At 50.8% G+C, this 14,461-nt stretch overlaps 1 long non-coding RNA gene across 2 annotated transcripts; it reads left to right on the top strand.

Moving 5' to 3' along the window:
* The first annotated feature begins 4,024 nt into the window (after window positions 1-4,024).
* Window positions 4,025-10,987, top strand: LOC147362712 (uncharacterized). Of its 2 annotated transcripts, XR_015136414.1 has the most exons (4): window positions 4,025-4,582; window positions 6,312-6,375; window positions 9,263-9,459; window positions 10,601-10,987. It is a non-coding gene; the product is annotated as an uncharacterized LOC147362712 (long non-coding RNA). The 2 variants fall into 2 exon arrangements; XR_015136413.1 differs by lacking the exon at window positions 4,025-4,582 and having other exon boundaries at window positions 5,147-6,375.
* Window positions 10,988-14,461: the final 3,474 nt, after the last annotated feature.

Below are 14,461 nucleotides of genomic sequence, written 5' to 3'. Positions count from 1 at the left end.
TAAATGATAGAATCTAAGTTGAGATGCCAGGAGCAAAAAGGCAAAGGCGCTAATGAACACAGCCAGGCTGGAGAGTAACCGCCTCAGGCCACCGGGGTCCAGGCCTCTGCACCCAGGCTGGCCTCCTCCTTTCTCGTCTCCCTCCTGTTGGGACCTTGCTTCCGACTCCTCGGGAGCGACTCCTCGGTCTCCGCTCCCATCTTCCTACAGCCCCGCCCCCACCACGTGTCTCTGCTGCCCTGCAGACTGGGAACAGCACGGGTCAGGTTGTGACCTCTGTGGTCTGAGAGGGAGAGATGTTTCCAGGAAAAAAAAGAGAGAGAAAGACAGAGTGTGTGTGTGTGTGTGTACAGACACGTCACCAAAAAGAGACTCTTGTTACCTGGAGGGCCCTCTGTGGTGTGAGAGAGGATGTTTCCAGGGGAAAAAAAGGAAAGAGAGACGGAGTGTGTGTGTCTGTGTGTGTGATGGGGTGGGGTGGGGGGTGTGTGTGTACACAGACATGTCACCAGAAAGAGATCTTGTTACCCAGAGGGTCCTCTGTGGTCTGAGAGGGAGAGGATGTTTCCAGGAAAAAAAAGAAGAGAGAGTATATGTGTCTGTGTGGTGGGGTAGGGTGGAGTGTGTGTGTACACAGACCCATCACCAGAAAGACTTGTTACCTGGAGGGTGTGTGTGCGCGTGCACACAGACACGTCACCAGACAGAGCCTCCAGTTACCTGGGCAGCCAACATGACTTGTGTTGTGGTACCAGAGGGCCCCCACCATTCCTTTCTCGGCCCGTCCCCTGGTCTTTTCTCGGGGCTCCAGCTTCCTGTGACTCTTGTGTCTCCCACATTGTTTGAGAAGAAGGTAAAGATGAGAAGAAGGTAAAGAAGGACGCTGCCGGCTGGCGTGTTTCCCTGGGGTTGAGGGACCTATTTCCAGACCTGTGTCCTGGGGTCAGGCTCTTCTGCACCTATACCTGGCCTTCCCGGGCCCCCGCCCCCACCTTTTCCTTCTTTCTTTGGGGTCCTCCCTGTGGTTTGGGGAGCCAGTACACCTTTTGGGGAGTTTGCAGAAGCAATGCTGCTTCTGGCCAAGGGGCTTCGCTCGCCTGTGAAGTGAGGGCTTGTCTAAGTCTGGAGCCTCAGCAGGTTCAGGGCGATGGTGCGGGCCCATCCAGGATGCCTGAGCCGGGGGCATCGGGGCCAGCCTGTGACCCGGTGGGCAGTCCCAGCCCTGTTGCTACCACCTGGGCGTCCACTGGCTGTTTAACTTCTCTGGGTCTTGTTTCCTCCTGAAAGTGGGCCCTATCCTTCCTTTCGGTGAGGAGCGCATTGGGCCCGCACGTCCGTGAGCACCTGGCACAGTGAGGCTCTGCAATGCTCCGTGAAGTGCTGTCAGCACCGTCCTGCCCCCACGCTGCACACACCCTTTGAACTCAGCGTGTTCCTTAGTACCAAGGTGTTCCCAGGGTGAGGTGTCCCTCAGCGTTCGCTCTGGGGGATTCCTGAAAGGGCAGATGGAAGCCTGAGCTGAACCTGTGAGGGACGTTTAAGACAACTTGCCGAGTAGATAGAAAGCTGCAGAACGCATCCTCCGGGCCCTACTGTTCCCCTAGGGACCCCTTGAAACAGCCCCTCCTCTTCAGAGTGGCTGTTCCTGGAGCACCTGCTATAAACCCCATGTTATCTTCGAAGTACCTTGTGTTTTTAAAATGTCACATGAGTTTTGTGCTCCATGATTTCTGATCGCTTCCTCACAAGCCTGAGAACATGACCGCGCTTCTCCTGGGCTTCCACCTAGAAGGTGCTGGCAGGGTGTCCACGAGCCAGAGGCCCAGCCTGAAGCTGGGGGCCTGGGTTTTACCATCAGGACCATCCTGGGGTTGTTGTTCAGTCACTCAGTCATGTGCGACTCTGCAACCCCATGGACTGCAGCATGCCAGGCTTCCCTGTCCTTCACTGTCTCCTGGAGCTTGCTCAAACTCATGTCCACTGAGTCAGTGATGCCATCCAACCATCTCATCCTCTGTTGCCCCCTTCTCCTTATGGAAAATTTCAAACCCAAACCAAAGCCAAAGAGAGCTTAAAGAGCTTCCGTGCACCTATCATTGTCCAGCTTCAATAATTAACAACATAGACTCCCCCTGGTGGTACAGTGTATAGGAATCCACCTGCCAATGTAGGGGACATGGAGACACAGGTTTGAGCCCTGGCTCAGGAAGATTGCACATGCCACAGAGCAATTAAGCCCACACACCACAGTTACGGAGCCCCCGTACTGCAGCTAAAGCCCGGGCCCTGCAACAAGACAAGTCACCGCAATGAGAAACCCGTCCACCGCAACAAGGAGTAGCCCCTGCTTGCCACAATTAGAGAATGCTGGCTCACAGCAACAGAGACCCAATGCAACCAAAAACAAATTAATAAAAACAATTTCTTTTAAAGTTTAGAAAGTGATTAATGACAATGACACAAGCTCGTCTATTTTCCTCTCTGCTCCTATCCATTGGCCTTTTATTTTGAACTATTTTATCCCAGACATCATGTCATTTTACCAGAAATATGCATAATGCTTTACTAATTTATTGTGTGTCCCATTGCCCCCCCCCCCAACACATACCAGAATGTAAACTCCATAAGGAAAGATAGGAGTGGGTTTTTTTTTTCCCCCTTTTCTGGTCTGTTTTATTTACTGCTATATGCCAACAAAGGTTCGTCTAGTCAAGGCTATGGTTTTTCCTGTGGTCATGTATGGATGTTGAGAGTTGGACTGTGAAGAAGGCTGAGCACCAAAGAATTGATGCTTTTGAACTGTGGTGTTGGAGAAGACTCTTGAGAGTCCCTTGGACTGCAAGGAGATCCAACCAGTCCATTCTGAAGGAGATCAGCCCTGGGATTTCTTTGGAAGGAATGATGCTAAAGCTGAAACTCCAGTACTTTGGCCACCTCATGTGAAGAGTTGACTCATTGGAAAAGACTCTGATGCCGGGAGGGATTGGGGGCAGGAGGAGAAGGGGACGACAGAGGATGAGATGGCTGGATGGCATCACTGACTCGATGGACATGAGTCTGAGTGAACTCCGGGAGTTGGTGATGGACAGGGAGGCCTGGCATGCTGCGATTCATGGGGTCGCAAAGAGTTGGACACGACTGAGCGACTGATCTGATCTGTCAGTCATCTAGTACAACGCCTGTTACACAGTAGCTACTTAATAGATATTTATCAAATGAATAGTTGTATCAAGTTAGATGAGGACTGTAGGTTGGATTTTGGATTAAATAAAAGGAGTGATTCTTACTTGACAAGAGCTTTTTCAGGCTGAAATGCCTATTTGAATAGCTCTGGAAAAAAGAGGAGAAAGGGAATCAGAAATAGTGACTATAGAACCGTTAGTAGGAATTTCAGTGTACAGAAGAATAAAAAACATGAGATCAAGAGTTTCTGAAAAAGAGATTCCAGCATGACTATACACCTCTGGGGATAATCCAGAAAAGGAGACAGTGGTGTCGGACAGGGGATGGTCATTGGCCTGAGATCCATCAGTAGGCGGTTTCTACTGCTGTGTAACAGATTATCTCAAAGCATAGTAGCTTAAAGTAACAGCTGTCCAACAGCATCAAGGGATCAGGAACTCAGGAGCAGCTTCGTGGGGTGGTTCTGACTCTTGGTCTCCACAATCAGCTAAAGGCTTGACTGGGGCCAGGGGAGCCCCTTTCCAAGTTCACACACGTGGCAACGGGCAGGAGGCCTCAGCTCTGTGCCACACGGGCCTCTCCATAGGGCCACATGGGTGTCCTCCCCTCACCCAGAGCCAGGGATCCAAGACAGCAAAAGAGACCGAGACCAAGGCCACAGTCCTTTTTAGATCTGGTTTAGGGCTGGCATGGAGAAGGCAATGGCAGCCCACTCCAGTACTCTTGCCTGGAAGATCCCATGGACGGAGGAGCCTGGTAGGCTGCAGTCCAAGAGGTCGCTAAGAGTCGGACATGACTGAGTGACTTCACTTTCACTTTTCACTTTCATGCATTGGAGAAGGAAATGGCAAACCACTCCAGTGTTCTTGCCTGGAGAATTCCAGGGATGGGGGAGCCTGGTGGGCTGCTGTCTATGGGGTCACACAGAGTCGGACACGACTGAAGCAACTTAGCAGCAGCAGCAGCAGCAGCAGGGCTGGCACGTCATCACTTACCTTTTCTCTGATCCATCGCTGGTGAGTCACTAAGTACGGTGCACACAAAGTGGAAGAGAAATTAGGTACCATCTTTTGAGAGGATGGAGTATCAAGTAGGGTTGCCGGATAAAATATAGTTACATTTAAATTTCAGGCAAACATAACTTGGTATAGATATGTCCCAAATTTGCATGTGGCATATTTACCTTAAAAAATCATTTATCTGAAAATCACATGTAATGGGTGGCCTGTATTCTTATCTGCTAGATTTGGCTACCCTGGGAAGCATCTGTAGACATATTTTAGCAAGACCTCACTAGCCAAAGAGGGATAGGTTGGAGTGCACAGAGGCACGGACCTCACCTAGACGACACGGGGCAGAGGATGCAGGCAGTTCAGATCGGCAGGCGGCAGGGAAGCAGGTGGGTGTTCTAATTGCTTGTTTTCTCACTGGGCTGAGGTGAGTTTCTTTCCCCGCTGACCGTGCCCTGAACTTCTGTGCTTATGACCAAGCTCACCCTTGATTTCAGAGCCTTTGTTCTCCGTGAATCTCTTAATCCCCAGGAACTGTCCATCGGTTTCCTCTGTCTCCTTCCTACCCCTCCACCCCCATGAGCACCTTTGGAGAACACTCATCGCTTGTTCGGAGTAATGAAACACAGGACATCGAGTTGAGTTGAGAATCCTGGGCTTTTGCTTTTCCTCTGATTTTATTACCCCTCTGAATTCCCATAATTCTACCTCAGTGTTTTTCAAATGTTTTTTTCACTGTGTCCCATAGTAAGAAATACATTTGGCCCTGGAGAAGGAAATGGACAGTATTCTTGCCTGGAGAAACCCATGGACAGAGGAGACTGGCAGGCAACAGTCCATGGGGTTGCAAAAGAGTCTGAGACGATTTAGTGACTAAACAATAGCAAATATGTATAAATACTATAAGTTGACCCTTGATTGTTTCTTCAACATCCCTGTCCAAATGAGCAGAATTTTTTTTTTTTCTTTTCCTTGGCAAAATATGGTGCTGCCTTATATTTGGAGTTGCCTTTTAATTAGGCTGATACAGTGGCTTGATTTAGAATCTACTCAGTCCCACAGTCGTGTCCTACTCTTTGTGACCCCATGGACTGTAGCCCCAGGCTCCTCTGTCCATGGGATTCTCCAGGCAAGAACACTGCAGTGGGTTGCCATGCCCTCCTCCAGGGGATCTTCCCAACCCAGAGATTAAACCCACATCTCTTGTGTCTCCTGCAGTGGCAGGCAGGTTCTTTACCACACCTCAGAAGCCCAAATACTGCACACCTTTTTGTACATGTAAGGAAAATTCCAGTCTTAACAGTTTTGATTTTTTTTTTGGCTGCACTGGATCTTTGTTGCAGCATGCAGTTTTCTCTAGCATGTGGGATCCTAGTTCCCCAACCAGGGATCAAACCTGCGTCTCCTGCATTGGAAGGCAAATTCCTGATCACTGGACCACCAGGGATGTCCCCTTTCCTAATAGTTTTTATTCTTGAAATTCATTTTTTTTTATCCACATGTAAATTTTCTGAAATTAGTGCAATAAAAGTCTAACAGATTTGAAAGAATTCTTTTGGGAATTAGGGTCCTGCCTCCTACTTAAGACTTAACTTTCATCATGAGCACATCCTGGGTGAATGGAAATTCATTAGAAAACATTCAGCCCTTGCCCTTGGAGGTACAGTGTCCTGGAGCCAGGTTTTGGGAGGGACACATCTCAGGGTGTTTGAGGGGTGTCCTGCTGCTCAGACTCCTGCAGAGGCTGGAAATCACCCATGGGCTCCAGGCCTTCCTGCCTACCAACCCCCACTGCCCCCCAACCCCTCCCCTCCACCCCTCCATACACACGTCTTAATTGGGCAGGAAGTTGTTATTTTCTGACGGTGCTGGAATCCAGACCCGAGCCTATTATGGAAACCCAGATGGTACTTCAAAGTTGGAGGGCCATACACTTTCCTGTTGGGTGGGAGGAAGGCCAACTGTATTTTCCTAGTAGCCTTGGGTTTCTTTCAGACTCAGGGCAGCATCACGAATCAATCCTAGGCTCTCGGGATTTGACGGGACCGACCTTCATGTTCAGCAGGCCCTCACACCTGCCTGATTGGATTTCCCCTGTCCTGTCCCTTTGAACTCAAGGTCCAGCTTCTGCTGACACACCCGGCTGACGAATGGCCTTCCTCCTGTTTCAGATGCTCCAATTGTGAGTTAAAATTTGAGTGGAAACCTCCCTCCCCCTCCTCCCCTTTTCCTCCTACCCAGCCTGGGTTTCTGAAAGGCGAGTTGAAGGTCCCCCTCCCTGCCTCCCTTCTCCTGAGGCCCTGCCCCACTCCTCTACTGAAGCCCTGTAGACCAGGGGGGCTCCTCTCTCAATTTTTCCGCATCTTAGACCCTCTCCTCCTGCTGCTTGACTCCTTTGCGTGTTGGGCGCCGTCTGGCCCTTGGCTCGTCTTCACCCACCTGTGCAGGTGCAGGCGCGCCCAGGTTTCCTCCTCCTTTCTCAGGACCACGTCCCCTACCAACAGCTTCTCACCCTTCATCTGTGTGCCTGCTGGAGTCTCAAGTCAACACGCCCAGAACATGGCAGGGACCCCCTGGCCCTTGTTCCTCCTCCTTGTTGCTCATCCAGTAGCCTGAGTCAGAAATCATGGTTCCTATCAGTATCTATTGATGACACTGTGCAAGGGTTACCTTCTTGCAGAACTTGCATTTTCATGGAGGGAACAGACAATACCTCACAGGCTTTGTGAAGGTGATGAGAGCCATGAGGGCCGGCTCAGGGAGAGGCAGGGAGTGAGAAGGGGCCGTCACTGGGCTGATGAGGCTTGGTCAGGATAGCCCCCTGTTGAGAAGGTGAGATCTGAAAAAGGCTTGAAGGAGGGGAAGAACATTCCAGGCAGAGAGGCTGGAGAAGCCCTCAGAGAGCTTGAGAATCAGATTGTCTTTTGGCGGCTCTGAGATGAGCAGAGCCCCTTGGTTTCTGACATCATAGCTGCTCCTCTGATCTGGGCCCCCTCCAAGAGCTGCTGAGCAGAGGCCCCAGAACAGGGTTTCTCTGGGATGTTGACGGTACAGCCTGTTGGCCAGCGTGGCTGGCAATGCCAGACTCTTGTGACTGAAGCGGGAGCCGCTTGGTGTCAGGCGTGCCCTGAGGCCCCAGCGCCCCTGGCCAAGTGTGTGAGCCTCCCGTGCCTGTGGATGTTGGCTCCACGGGCTGAGAGTCTGGGTAGCAGCACCTCCCGCAGACCCCCAACAGCCCTGCCTCTCCTCCCCCCACCCCCCATCCCTGCCATCCTTGAGCCTCCTGGGCTGGGCAGATTTTTCTGCACAGGGATGGTGGCAGAATCTGGGGTCCCCCAATCACGCTCTGGGAAACTGAGCCTTTCATGATGAAGGGCTTACAAAACCCCCGTTGGAGACGGATGAGTAGAGAAAACAGAAGGAAACAAGAGGAGACGTGGGTCTGGCCCAGGCTTGCTCCTGTTTAAGCTGCCCGTCAGTGGCCAAGTCACTTAACCCATCCGTGCCTTGGTGTCTATGTCTGTTAAATGGTTTAATAATATCTGTCCCCTAAAGACTTCAGAGGATGGAGCTTAATGAATGAGGTCCATTAAACTCCTCAGAAGAAAGGTGTAACTAAATATAAAGCACTATTGTAATTAGCTCTCAGGCTCTTTAAACCTTGTTGCATCTTGTTTTAAGAGAGTTACCATGACAACAAGTTTGTTTGAAAAACACTCATAGAAGAGGCGTGGCTATAACTCACAATAATAAGTGAACTCTATTTCGCTGGTTTCTGTTGTAACCAAGAAGCTCCCGACTCCTTACTTGCCTTAGTGGTCTTCTGTGGACAGCCAGCCACCGCTGTGACTGTTAACTTCTGCATCTGTGGCGAGACCTGTGTGGTTATTCTCCCATGCACACAGCAGGCACTTAATGATTCTGAGTTAATGAGCTCCACAGGCTCTGGGTGTTTGTTGGGTTGCATAAATTGGAGACATGGTCACGCTATTAACCGCGCTGACTCTATTAGTCAGGGTTCCCCAGAGAACAGAACCAATAGGAGATTTTACATCTACATAAAGAGATTTACTATCAGAATTGGCCCATGTGATGATGGAGGCTGACAAGTCCCAAGCCATGCAGCCAGCAAGCTGGCTTGGGTCTTTCCCAAGAAGAGCCAGTTTTTCAGTCTGAGTCCAAAGGTCAGAAAAAGACCAGTGTCCGAGCTCGCAGTCGGGCGTGAGGAGTTCCCTCTAGTTCTGCCCTCTTGTTAGGTTCAGGCTCCAGATGACCGGATGAGGCCCACTCGCCCTGGGGAGGCCCAGCTGCTTCACCCGGTCTACCCCATTCGAACGCGCGCGCACATACACACCTGACCGAAGGTTGGTACCTGCGGCCCAGCCAAGCTGACACTCAGCTCTCCTCCCTAATGAGAGCTCCCGGTTGGCAGACATGGTGGCCCTCGGTAATGGTAGATGGTTCCAGATCCGTGGGCCTCTCTCTTCAGCCACCAGGATGGCGGGGGTGGGGGGAGCATTCCTGCTACCAGTGGGAAATGGGGCATGGATCTTTGAAGAGTCATTTAAGAAACGTCTGCTGGAAAATAATTATTTCCCCTGAGGGTTTGGCCTGGAAGTAGGGTCTTTGCCTTTCATGTAGTCAAATGTAGCCCCACATGAAGGGAAGCCAGCATGTTCTCCTTTCTTGAAGGAGAGCTGAGTAACAGACCCTCCATGAAACTATATGAAAAACCTCAGGTCGGGGGCTCAGACCCACCCGCTCACCCTAAGGGTAAGTCCCCAGGGGCCACACCATCTGAGGCTTCTGTTCGTGTCTCCTCACTTTCTGTTCTTCCTCAGCTTTTATTATTACTTTTCTTCTTCTTTTTGGTTGTGTTTTAAATTTAGCAATATCCTTTTTTAAATTTTCATTTACTGTTTTTGGCCCTGCAGCATGGTATGTGGTATCTTAGTTCCCTGACCAGGGATCAAACCCAAACACTTGGCATTGGAAGCACAGAGTCCTAACCACTGGTCACCAAGGAATTCATGTTATTATTTTCTAAACCTTGGCGTGTCCATTCACAGGGCCATCTATCGTCTCCACCCTAAACCCTCCAATTAACTCACCCAGCTCTGGCAGCCCAGGAGATGGGCTGTGTCCACCCCGAGCAGCCCTGTCTTAACTGATGCTGACAAAGGGAAAGGGAGCTGGACAGAACACACTGCACGTCTCCCCCTGTTCTGGCTCCTGTTGGACCCTCTAGAGACAGTGGTGACCTCAGGTAAGGCCAGGGGTTGGGGGGGCACCTGTGCAAAAAGGCCATCAGATTAGCCTGGAGATTAGCAAGCTTTATCAAACACGTGGGTTGAGCTCCTTCCTGCTACTGTTAACCATAGCAACACCTTCCTGGGCATGGACTTTGCCCACAGTGGTGCCTCCTACTTTCGGGTCCCCAGGTACTACCAGCTAAGGAAACAGCTGGGTTTGCAGGTTACCACATCTAGAAATGTGCTGGATTTCTTTCTCTGTCAAATGGACATACATGTTTCTACCTCCCAAGGCCATTTAATGAGATAAAGTGCATAAAGAACCAGACTTCTGTTGTGACCCCATGGACTATACAATCCATGGAATTCTTCAGACCAAAATACTGGAGTGGGTAGCCTTTCCCTTCTCCAGGGGATCTTCCCAACCCAGGGATTGAACCCAGGTCTCCTGCATTGCAGGCAGATTCTTTACCAGCTGAGCCACAAGGGAAGCCCAAAGAAGCAGACACTGCCTAGAAAATGATAGGATCTGGTGGATGTTAAACACCCACGGGGTTTCCTTGGTGGCTCAGTGATAAAGAATCCGCCTGCCAATGCAAGAGATGCAAGTTCAATCCCTGGGTTGGGAAGATCCCCTGGAGAAGGAAATGTCAACCTACTCCAGTATTCTTGCCTAGAGAATTCCGTGGACAGAGGAGCCTGGCAGGGTACAGTCCATGGGGTTGTAAAGAGTCGGACACACCTTAGTGAGTAAACAACAACAAACACTCTCCCTGCTTCCCTGCCCTCCCCTCTCCCCTCGCCAGTCTGGCCAGCACAGTTGGCCCAGTGTGGACCAGGTAGGTGACGTGAAGGAGCAACACTGCAGGAGCGACCTTCCGGTGGGTTCTGCCCACAGGACAGCCACCTGACTGTGTGACAAGGTGGCACCACGGTGGAGACTCGGCCTCAAATGTTAGTGAAGTGGGATCCACGCCTGGGTCACAGGCTCCATCACCATTGAAACAGTTGATGGAGTCCTAGGCTTCACTCCCCACTGCCTGACCCCATTTGTGCCACCACTGTTTCATCGGCAAGAGCCAAGTCCTCACCAGATGCTCACTCCCTCTTCCTCGTGAGTCCCCTGTGCACTCAGTCATGTCCTACTCTTTGCAGCCGCATGGACTGTAGCCCGCCAGGCTCCTCTGCCCATGGGATTTCCCAGGCAAGAACACTGGAGTGGGTTGCCATTTTCTCCTCCAGGGGATCTTCCCAACCCGAAGGTTGAATCCACCTCTCTGGCGTCTTCAGCACTGATAGGTGGGTTCTTTGCCACTAGTGCCCCCGCCTCCGTTTTTGAAGGACCATCTCAGAGAAGGCTCTGGATAAAGACCCAAGAACTCACTTCCTGAATCTCTTTCTTCCCTCTGCCTGGTGGTCACTGGGGTCTCCCTTCCCTTGCTTGGGATGTTGCCAAGACCCCGAATAGGAAAATGCCTTCTGTTCCTTTCTGTGTGGTTTTCTTGATGAGAATAAAGCCTAAGTTTTGGGTGAATTTGAAAATCTTTCCTGCACACATTCATCTCTGTCCTTTCTCATTTGGATTTCATAACCCCAATTTCTTTCTAAAAGCATATTTGCAGTTTAAAGAATGACACACAATACTTATCAATAAATCTGACTTCCAGCTCAGCAGTTTTCAAAAATATTTCCATCATATCTACGCTGCAGAATGTCTGGTGGAAAAACCTCATTGTTCGCCCACTTCTCCCCGAGGGCCCTGGCTGGGCAGATGGTCACCAGGTCAGGGCTAATGCGGACGGCAGCCAGGTGGGCGTGGCTGTGTTGGGTTGGAGGAGAAGCCCCCGAAGCTGAGGGCAATCTGGCCCTAGAGACCTGGCTTATTTTGCCTGCTTCCCTTATTAGGACATGGTCTCTAAACAGGGCTTGAGGCTTCAGAGTTTCTGTCAATTATACTTGAAAATACTTGTTCCATCAGTTTACTTTTTGAACTCTACAGGCAAGATGTGTTCGAGCCCTCAAGTGTGTGCCTGGCATTGCCCCAGACAGTGGATGGGAGACGGGGGACATGTAAGAGACAGATAAGGCCAGGTCCTTCCCTCCGTGGGGACACAAGTGAACCAAGAAAAGCAGGATGGGGCTAGGCAATGCAGGGCAGGGTTGGGGTGAGGAGTGCCAGGGCGCCCTGGAGAGTGGGGAATAGAGTCTGAAGTCTCCAGGCACAGACATGAATGACAGGCAGCAGCTGTGCTGGGAGGTGGAAGGCTTCTTTGGGGGCACGGTGGGGTGGGGGTGGGGGGGTACCTCGATTCTGGAGCAAGGGCGGCCCGGCAGCATCTTGAGCCCAAGTGTGACTTGGCCACCTCAAGCGTTCCTTCCTCCATCACCTCATCGCCTCGCTCATCCCAACGAGGGTTTCTTTTCAGAAATGGAATATGGGGACCTGGAATGCTTCAGGAGGAAACGGTCGTGGGCATGTGTCAGATTTCATTCATATCCAACAGCTTTGAAGTCTTTGTCTTTCCAGGTGCCTTGCTTGGGTGAGGACTGGAAGGAGCCAGCCCACTGTGCTCTGGGCTCCTCTTGGACCCGCTGGTCACCCCAGGCAGCTGCCCCATATCTGGGGCACCAGACTCTTCGTCTGTCAAGGGGGTGACATCTGGGCACCTCCAGTGCTGAGAGAACCTGCCCAGGCTGTGTTCTTAAACTGTCAGGCCCCAACTTGCAACCTGACTTTACCTTATTCTTTCTAATTCGGAGAGAAATACATGCTGATTATTTAAAGTGCTTTAAACATTATAAAGAAGGCCGAGTGCTGAAGAATTGATGCTTTTCAACTGCAGTGCTGGAGAAGACTCTTGAGAGTCCCTTGGACTGCAAGAAGATCAAACCAGTCAATCCTAAAGGAAATCAACTCTGACAATTCATTGGAAGGACTAATGTTGAAGCTGAACCTCCAATATTTTGGTCACAAAGAGCTGACTCATTGGAAAAAACCCTGATGCTGGGAAAGATAGAAGGCAGGAGGAGAAGGGGACGACAGAGGATGGGATGGCTGGATGGCATCACCAACTGGATAGACATGAGTTTTTGAGCGAGCTCCAGGAGATGGTGAAGGACAGGGAAGCCTGGTGTGCTGCAGTCCGTGGGGTCACAAAGTGTCGGACACAACTTAGTGACTGAACAACAACAACAAAACGTTATAGAAGTGTAACAAGGAAAGTGAAATTCCCCCAGAACCCCGGTTCTCCGGAAATGACTGCTGTTGTTACTCACTTGATCTTATTGTCTGGATGTTTGCTGGGAGGAAACAGCCACAACCCACAGCCAAGGTTCCAGGCACAGCCCTTCCATGTCTCTGGGCCTCTCGATGGGCAAAGCATATTTGGGGGTACTGTGAGGGGTTGGGAGGCACTTTTTGCCATTAAGGAGCTTCCAGTCTAAGGAGGGAGACAAAAATCCAGGTGAAACTTAGGCCAAGAGGAACTTAAGGAGACATGATGCTAAAGGTCGTGTGGTGACCTGGCTGGGGTCCTGGCACAGAGAAAGGACTTCAATTTAAAACCAAGGAAATCTGGGGCATCCCTGGTGTTCCAGTGGTTAAGACTCCTCACCTTCACTGCATGGAGAGCGGGTTCAGTCTCTGGTCGGGAAACTAAGATCCCACATGCCTCGGGGACAATAAATAAATAAAACCAAGGAAATCTGAGTAAACTTTGGACTTAAAGATAACGTACCCACATTGGGGCATGAACTATAACAAATGTGCCATGTGGATCTAAGATGCTTCCAAGAGCAGAAACCGGTGCAGGAACACCCTGTATCATATTCTCAATTTTTTGGTAAACCTGAAACTATTAGAAAACACTAAGTGTATTAAAAAAAAAAAAATACAACAAAGCCATAGAACAGGCAAAGTGGTGAATGGTTTTTGAGGTGGAAGCTCAAGAATTTCGGCTCTGCAGGCTGGAAGCAACACGGGCTCTCGCTCGGGGACCACCTCCCAGCCACGTTGGGGAGGGTGGGGCTGGGGGGGAAGCGAGCTGGATGGCCCATGAGAGAAATCAGAGGCCCCATCCAGACACCGGTCCTCAGCCTCCCCCTGAGAACCTGGAAATGCCACATGAGAAAGGGGACAATTAACTGTCATCAGTGGGGGAAGGCTGGCCTTCCTTCCTCCTCTGCCAGCCTCTCAGGGAGGCCCTACAGGTGCTGGTAAATAGATGCTCAGTAAGTCTTCTGATTCCTGTTCCTGTTTACAGTTGTTTCATGGCCAGAGATCAAGTCCAGAAAGCAGCGCAGAGAGTCTCTCGGCTTCCTGACCCCCTTGGTTGGCCTCCACCACCATGTTCCTGTTAAAACACTCAAGGCATGTTGGGGCCAAGGGAATTGACCGGCAGGCCTGGAGAAAGCCTGCTTTCTTCTGGTTCCTTCCCCTGGACGTGTGTTTATGAAGGTCTCTGCAAACGCAACTGCTTGGAAACATCTTGAAATAGGAAGCAGAGTCCCAGCTGAGTGTCTAGGTGAGATGAGAGTCCAAAAAAAAAAACAAAAAAACTGAAAATCATTTCCTCGGCGGCTGCCAAGTTTGGAGGCCCTCCGCGGATCTGTGTACATCCTGCCGATGACTCAACTCTAGGCTCCCCTCTGTCCTTCCCACTCTTGGCATGCACTAGCGCAGCCGGGACCTGAGGGAGCCCGCAGCCCAGCGGGGGCCCCGAGCCAGCCTCCTACTCTGTCACGGCACCCACTCTTCCCCAGCCCAGGCTCAGGCCCTGGTGCCCGGCGAGGCTTGCTCTGCCAAAGGCTCACTGAAGATGCCATTCTCAGTACAGGCGACAACGTCCCGTGCTGTTCACGGGGAAAATTACTCTGCTCTGTTTTATTCTTTGTTGCTGTGCAGGCTTCCCACCGTGGTCCTTTGCCCATTTTTAAATTGGGTAGTTTGGGTTTTTTTGTTGTTAAGTTGTAGTTTTATATACTCGATGCATGTCTGAATACTAATTTGCTTCAGTT

The sequence above is a fragment of the Bos grunniens genome, chromosome 11 (genome assembly GCF_055505025.1).
Source record: "Bos grunniens cultivar Pamir isolate PY7600 chromosome 11, Bosgru_T2T1.0, whole genome shotgun sequence".
NCBI lineage: Eukaryota > Metazoa > Chordata > Mammalia > Artiodactyla > Bovidae > Bos > Bos grunniens.
Note: the sequence above shows the minus strand (reverse complement) of the source record. Positions and strands in the feature narration are given on the sequence as shown.